This window comes from Schistocerca piceifrons, chromosome 4, assembly GCF_021461385.2.
Source record: "Schistocerca piceifrons isolate TAMUIC-IGC-003096 chromosome 4, iqSchPice1.1, whole genome shotgun sequence".
NCBI lineage: Eukaryota > Metazoa > Arthropoda > Insecta > Orthoptera > Acrididae > Schistocerca > Schistocerca piceifrons.
In genome coordinates this window covers 147,250,609-147,258,821 of record NC_060141.1, presented here as the reverse complement: position 1 = coordinate 147,258,821, position 8,213 = coordinate 147,250,609, and positions in this window count along the sequence as shown.

Here is an 8,213-nt window from a genome sequence, read left to right as displayed (position 1 = left end):
TAATATAAATACTTAATACTGTTATTCAGTCTTCTCTTATTCAGAAAAACATATGATACAAAAGACTTGCAGCCCGTCGTACTCTGAGCAGTACAGTGAATCCAAAACTTCTACATATCAGAGAGTGAAACAAAATCATGTACAAAAAAGTGAATAATGCTTTACGGTCATTTGTCTGCACTTAAATGAGCATCCATAACTAATGTCTTTGCTGATGCTTATAGTCATTCTTTGATTATATCATTATCAGTGTTTCATTTTTTAATAAACTTTAATTTTATCATATCAGCTTACCATAATATAACTGATTGACAATAACACATGATAGTGAGGCAATGGTCAATTTTGGTGACACGGCATTTGCTGGTTGACATGCAAGGGAACGTTCATTTGTTCCTGTGGTGAAAAGGGTGAAATGGAGAGAACTTTTGGTAACATTATTCCTCACGCGACTGACAGGGCAGAAGTGCACATGTCCATTCTGTCAGTGAAAGCCCGGTGGCTACCCATTACCATATGCTGCTACAGTCAATTTTTGAGTATCCCCTCTGTATTTCTTACTCTATCACCACATTACCACCTTCTTCTTCTGTCAAGAAGTGGCCATCCTGGAATAACATGGACTGAGTCGCTCTGACAGTTCCGATCTATCTCGCCTTTTCCATCCAACAATAAAGGGGTATTGCTCCTCCTTTGCCACAGTATTCCATACTTAGCTTCACCCTGGTTTACCGTTAGTTATGTCAACGAAGCCGATGACCAATGTTTTGAAGGACTAAATGATGTATCGATGATCAGTCAGTAAGTGTTTGTGCAGCTCTAGGGAGAAAACGCTTTCATTTTGGACCACATTAGGCCTCTGCATTTACCTCCTGCCGACGCTAGTCCTTTTACCTCACCTTCTGGCCTTCACAATTACACGTCAATGTCTGTCATACATCTCTGCTTTTCCCACTTTTATTTTGAGGAGAAATGAGTGGCCCACTCAATTGTTATAGCTCAAGCAACGGATAAAGAGAGCACTGTTTTTCGCTGAATCACTTACACACGAAATGAGTAGAAGGTTGCCGATTACCCTCGATTACCCTCCTATCCTACAGGGACGTGCTCTGGCGTGGTGTTACTAGCAACCACCGAGAACATGAGATGGTCATAGTATTTTATTCCCTTTCGTCTTCATGCTGAGACCCATCTGTTCTCTGTCGCCTTGCTGATCACACAGAGACACACATGCCTACCCACTCACATCCAACACATACATAATTTGTACACGTCTATTTTAAAAGGAAAAACGAGATTCTCAGTTTCAGTTCTACCTCTTCTGGTCTTGTTAGCCAGTGTTCGCTGGTTTCAACCCTTCAGTTGCAGTCAGCATCTGTGTATTCAAATAGATGCACATATGGTATACCACTCTGCTGCCTAACGTCCATTAGGGTGGCCATAACATCCACTGTCCCTGTTTGCAGGCCTTCGATTACCACCAGAAATTTGGTAACTACCCCATCTCACCAGTTGACAGTGTGTCCTCATAGAATCATCAAGCATTATACACTGGTAAGAGCTATCAATCGACCAGTCCTGCTTGTGTTCAAACTTGATTTATCGGCCAGCAGAATTACAACTCTACGCGTTTATTCGATCCCTGGTGTTTTACATCACTCACAGACATCACTGCTGCCCATTGATCACTAATGTGATACATTGGTTGAACACATCTGATTGACCTTTTGTTATTTGTCGTATGTACTCTAGAAGCATTGATGATTTACTCCCAGTCAAGTCATACATACCCGGTGTACTGACTTATTTCAGTTGCTCCCTAGTCTGATACACAGCTATTGATTCTAAGCACAGAAAGCGCTAGTCTGTGTTCCTCAAAAGAGGAAATGTCCGTAAAGGGCATAATTTGCTCTGAAGGCAGTATCTGTTTTATCCACTCATTGCAGAAAATATCCCCACGAGGACATCTGTATTTGTTTTGCTGTTACTCCACCTATCCTGAGGTGACCTCTCATCTCGTCTATTCCCTTGCATAGTGTTCTTAAATTTATCCTGTATGACTTCCACTAGATAGAGACTACACACATGCACAACAATATTCTCAGTTTCTCTAAGACTTCCAGCTAGCTCTTATATCTCAGTGAAACCCTTAGTTCTACTGTCGGAAATCTAACAATGGAGCTCTTGTTCCCACGAACCTAACTTACCAATAGGGTTGCACTATTTTCTCAAGGGGAAGGACCGTTAATTCATCACTTTATGGGGCGTAAAAGGCAAAGCAAAACATGGACAGTGCACCAGCGACCGAGCCGCCATATACTACATCTCTTATCTACACATGGATTGGGCTGGACAGTCTTCAGCAACGTATCGGCGCCCTGTATTCACGTGCAATGCGCAGTGTATTTGTACGAGCTCAAAGTCCCTTGGGCTTCTCTATTGTTTTACTCCTATACATGCACCAGTTTTATCCTTTGTAGACTTATATGGTAAATAATGGACACTTACACGATAAATAACGCAACTGATCAAGTAAAGAGACTGCCTAAACAATACCTGTCAGTCCTTGTTTGGAGTACTGCTGCATGGTGTGGGATCCTCACCAGGTAGGATTAATGGAGTACATCAGAAAGTTCAAAGAACAGCACGTTTTCTACTGACGATAAATAAGGGAGAGAGCGTGACGGACATGATACAGGGTTTGGAATGGACATCATTAAAACAAACGGGTTTCTCACTGCGGCGGGATCTTCTCTAGAAATTTCTGTCACCAACTTTTTCCTCCGAATGCGAAAATATTTTGTTGACACCAACCTACATGAGAGAAACGATAATCATAATAAAATAAGGGAAATCAGAGGTATCTCGGAAAGGTATTTTTTCCCAGGGGCTGTTTGAGAGTGGAATAATAGAGAATTATACTGAAGGTGGTTTGATGAAACCTCTGCAAGGTACGTAAGTGCGGTTTGTAGAGTATCCATGTAGATGTAGATGTAGAGTAACACATTCTCCCCCTTGACTACTTTTGATACTGTGAATCTTAAAAGACACATTGTTGCCATGTAATAAAGTACACCTGTGCGAGATCCTATGCTGAACCGATGGCAGTCTGAAGTGGGAGTGTCATTTGAATTTTCTCTAACATACCATGTTGTGCCATTCGGTCACACTCGTCAGCTATCTGCTATGTCTTATTACTGTGCACTTCTTTAGTACACTACCAATACGCTTTGTACACACCACATCACTTACACTAATAAGTCATTTAATTTTATTCAGGGAGAATAATTAGGCTTTATTGCTATAATTCTACTGCTCAGGGTAAAGAAAACTGAATTTATGGCGCCTCAGGGTCAGAATACCACAAGTAATTGGTTTCCATGTCACACCTGATACCCATTTTGCTGAACTACTCTATTAGCCTCATGCTTCTCTCCTAACCACTATTAGGAAATATATACTGTTGTCTAACTACACACTCGAACTTGCAGCAGAGCCTACTTGGATTTTTCCATTACTTGCCACTCCAATCAGTACTTCCCACTGTCCGATCGATTTTGTTGACTGAATTCCTCGGTCACAAGACAAACGATTTCAGGCATCACATTACACTGCTTCCACATGGACACCAACTCATATGATCTGCAAGATTTCAAAACTCCACGATGCCTCCTATTCCCCGTCATTTCCACCTTTGAGTTGACGCAAGGCATTGTCATTATACTTGTGTATGTGGCTCACGCCATCAGCTGTTGTCCAAGTTCGACTTTTCACGCTGCCACATTCCACATGGTGTACTTCACCAGTTCGTTCAACGAAATACTGACATTCTTCCTGTTCTTATGTGAAATATATCTTTTGCATTATAATCTGATTAACAGTGCTAGGACTTATTCGCCCTAATATTACACAAGACGGTGCTGCTACTAAAGCTTCATAAACAAGTGGTGACCCCATTCACCAAGACGCTTCAGTACCATCGCACTCTCATCAACTGCTGGCGATCCTTACTATGAGGTGCTGTATTACGTTTGCTCTACTTACACGTGTTGCGAGTGTTCCACCTTTCCAAAGGGATCCATCGTCATCAGGTTTGATATTTGAGCAGTTGGACAACGTGCTGTACACTCCTCACCAAATGGCCGACACTCCTCTATAGTGGCCGACTTGGACTTGGCCGTTTTAAAAGAAGAAGAAGTAGCATCACAACAAATTATCAATCGTATAATGGCGTGCGAAACATTGCCACAAAGGCAGGGCCAAAGCGGAATGCTTCATACCTTGTACCCACACCTATTATTGCCTTTGTTCTACACTATCACTTGATACTGGGGTAAGGAACTGGGGAACTGCAGTATTCCTAGCCGAGACCAAACCCCTCCTTGCCCTAATACCATCCTTACAATACACAAACCTCGTCCCTGTCAGAGGCTGTTTGTTGTATCAGTAGTTTTGATTTGCTCTCAATCTATGACCATGTCTCAGATTTACCATGTCATCATAGCTAACAGTGGACTTACGTTTAACATTTCTTCTTGCAACATAAGTACACCCACTGTTAAGCTTTATGCTCATTTCACCTACTCCCACACTGCTAGTTTTCAGCCTTTTATGTTATACTTGGATGAAGTACCTACTGTGTTACTGTACCAAGAAAGCTTACTGGTGTTACCCAACAATACTAAGACTCGATTTTTAGACTCAGTTAACAAATTATTAGATAAAGAACTTGGACAAATTACTCTTGATCACACAATCGCGAACATAATTAAATGGAACGACAAAGATTACTTGCACCAAGTGATTGTTCCCAGTGCTATGACTGTTTCTTTAACTCTTCCTTGTTTGTCTTGTAGTATGGATCTTGTATACGCAGGGCCATGGTAAAGGTTTTTAAGCCACAACTTCAGCCAATACCTGAGCAACAGCCATTGGGCAAATATCATGGTTGATATGGTTCAAATGGCTCTGAGCGCTATGGGACTTAATATATGAGGCCATCAGTCCCATAGAACTTAGAACTACTTAAACCTAACTTACCTAAGGACATCACACACATCCATGCCCTAGGCAGGACTCGAACCTGCGACCTTAGCAGTCACACAGTTCTGGACTGAAGCGCCTAGAACCGCTCAGCAACCTCGGCAGGCATCATGGTTGATACCTAGGCACACTTCAGGCATGGTCTTCCATTATGTTAAGATGTAGAGATTAGTAGTTTGTGTTACTACATTGATGTTCCTTTTAAATGGTCGAATACTGAGTCCTGGCGTGGGGTCATACAGTCACAATAGTGGACAATTGTGTATTGAAAGTTATTTGTATCTGAACGCTAAACAGTCCTGCACATCAGGCACAAGGTTTATTGTGCAAATTTTATTAAGAAATCTAGATAATTATACACTCTTGTAAACCATAGTGTCCAAGACTGCATAATTGTCTATATTTGCTGAACAAAGCCTGTTATGTGCCATTTATGTTAATAACAACTAATCTACTATTACTTTAAATGTCTCTGGACCCTGAATTCTTCTGTGGGCCCTCCACTGATGCGAGCCCTGTCCTTGAGCATTATAATCGCCTGCAATCTGCGAGACATATTCAATGAGCTGGCGGACCCACCTACGGCAGCACCAGCCCTATCAGTTTCGACTGCAGCGTACACTATGCCACCTGATCCCCCCTCCCCCTGTGCACCGCTCAGCTGCTGTCTGGCTGACTGCACCAACCATGTCCTTCATTGGCTTTGACAGCAGTCGTCCTCCTGACACAGCCATCACACTTAAGCATCACATCAGCAGGCCGACATGAAGACCCAACTGACAGGACTACTTCTCTGTAATTGTGCTTAATTTTGTAACAAGTTCCATGTGGCTTGACTTTCACAAATACCAAAATCAATTTAAACAAGTGTCGCGAATGATTTGTAAAACATACCCTTTTTAAATGATTTGCTGTAATTCAATCCCCCCTGTATCTCTAAGGTCCCATATTACCATAAATGATGGTGAACTTTCTACAGGAACCATTTAAATTTTCATTCACTTTTATCATTTGAAATTTATTTTTAGGAAACGTAAAAAGGCTCTCATGAAAGAGAGAGGAAATGTGCTTCGTGAATAGTTTTATTGAGGGGAGAAGTGGTTTCCCAATTTTTTTCAATTTTTCTATTTTAATTGTCTTTCTTATGACATATGGTAGTGCTTCATTGCTGAGACAGTGGCTGAGCCTGGGCTGTCATAATACTGGATGTTTTGCATAACACCCATTCTCAGTCCATGTGAACATCGTCCCATGATAATACCACTGACTAGGGACGCTATGCTCAGTACTGCTGTTGGACAGACTCTCAGTGAAGCACCCTCTGCCCACAATGGGAGGACTGGGGAGCAGTCAAATGGAGTGTACCAGATAGGTTCATGAGAGTTTGTTGGTACTGAGAATGCACTCTTGCTGGGCCACTCGGTCCACGACTGGACGCAACTAATAGTCCCTCCCTTTGGGGGTGCAATTCTTCTCAGTTTAACTATTGCAACCTCCTGTTGCCATAGCGAGTTTGAGTTTAGGGTACCCTTTAGGCATGGGCTGTTGGAGAAATAAAACCTCAATGGTGAATGGAAACAGTCCTTTCTTTCGATGATTTTCTCCCAACACGACCAAACGCCCTGCTTCCTGCTTATTTTCCCACCCTGACTAAGTCCAGCATGTACACTATGCTGCGAGGACTGTGAGGATCAACATGGTGTGAGTACAACTCTCAAACTGTGAAGATTTCTGGAAGGTGCCCAGTGAGGTGGCAGCACTCTCACTGCCTTTCTACAAGCCTACCACATTCTGGAATATCTCATAAAGGTGGTATTCAAGGGTTTCCCTTGTTTGGCAGACCCTAATTTCCTAAAAGAAGAGCTGGAGAAGCTTGGATTTGACAAGCAGACTGTGTAATGCGTCAAGTCCCCCTAGAAAGACCTGCCATCTTTCCTGGTCATCATTGTCGACAACTCGAAGAACAGGAGGCTCTTCAACTGAAGTGGGTGGCCAACACAACAGTCACCATAGAAGCTCTGAGGGAGAAGGGAAATGCACCTCCTAACAGAGGGGTGAAGACGTGAAATGTCACTACTTCTTCCCAGAGGTGTGCATGAAGTGCACAGGCGACCATTCAATCATCAACTTCCTGCTACCAAAATGCACCAGTCTTAAGTGCAAGAACTTTGGTGACACTCATTTGCAATCTACCACAGCTGTGAGAAGTTTAGGGCCACAGTAGCTCGCCAGTGCGGCATCCTGTACATGAAGAAGGCTTACTGCTCCGCCCAACATCCATGCCCAGGCACTTGGACAGAAGAGAGGCCACCAACACTGCCCTGACGCCGGCCAGTGATGTTGCCTACACGGCTTCCACCACAAGAAGTGAGAGAAGAAGGCACTCTGGCACCAAAAATCGTGCTAGAGGCGGCACACTAGAAGAGCAGCCACGTTGAGAGAAAACAACAAACTCGAAGGTGGCAGGAGTGTAAAGGCTTCGACCACTGTCTGCGCTGATTCTGCGCCCAATCATCCCCAGTGTGACCAATAACGACCTGGCTGCACTAGTTCCCTCACTGTCTGCAGTCCTTGACAGGGTGTCACACATTGCCGAGAAGCTGTAAAAAGTCTCAAAGGCAGTAACGCTGGTTGTCCAGGCAGCGTAGCCAGCTGGAACTCAGTCAACACAATGAACCTGCTACTAATGCTGTCTGCACCTGGAGCAGCAATGCAGACCAACCACTGGTCACCAGTGAGCTGTCAGCACGGCAGCTAACATGAAGCCACAGCTATCTGAGAAGGGCACAGTGATGATACTAGAAGAAGTGAAGTTTTCCAACAATGACAGTTCGATGATTCTGCAATTCCAGACATGTAAGCTTGGCGCGCTGCTACAAAGGTATACACCTTAAGTGTATTGTGTAAAGTGGGCTTCAATTAGAAGAATAAAAGACATCACATAAATAACGAGTTATGAACTTTTCCATAAAAATGTCTGTCTTCACACACTTTGGCAACCAATACCCTTCATAAAACAACCAATCACAATGTCCAACTTAGAACTGCACTTTGAACTGTCCTAACATGAGTGAAAAAGTTAGACAAAGGAGATCAGTGATGAATATTTCACTATACAAGGATACAGTTTAATATCGATCTGTACTTGTAAAGATAATCTCATATGTGAT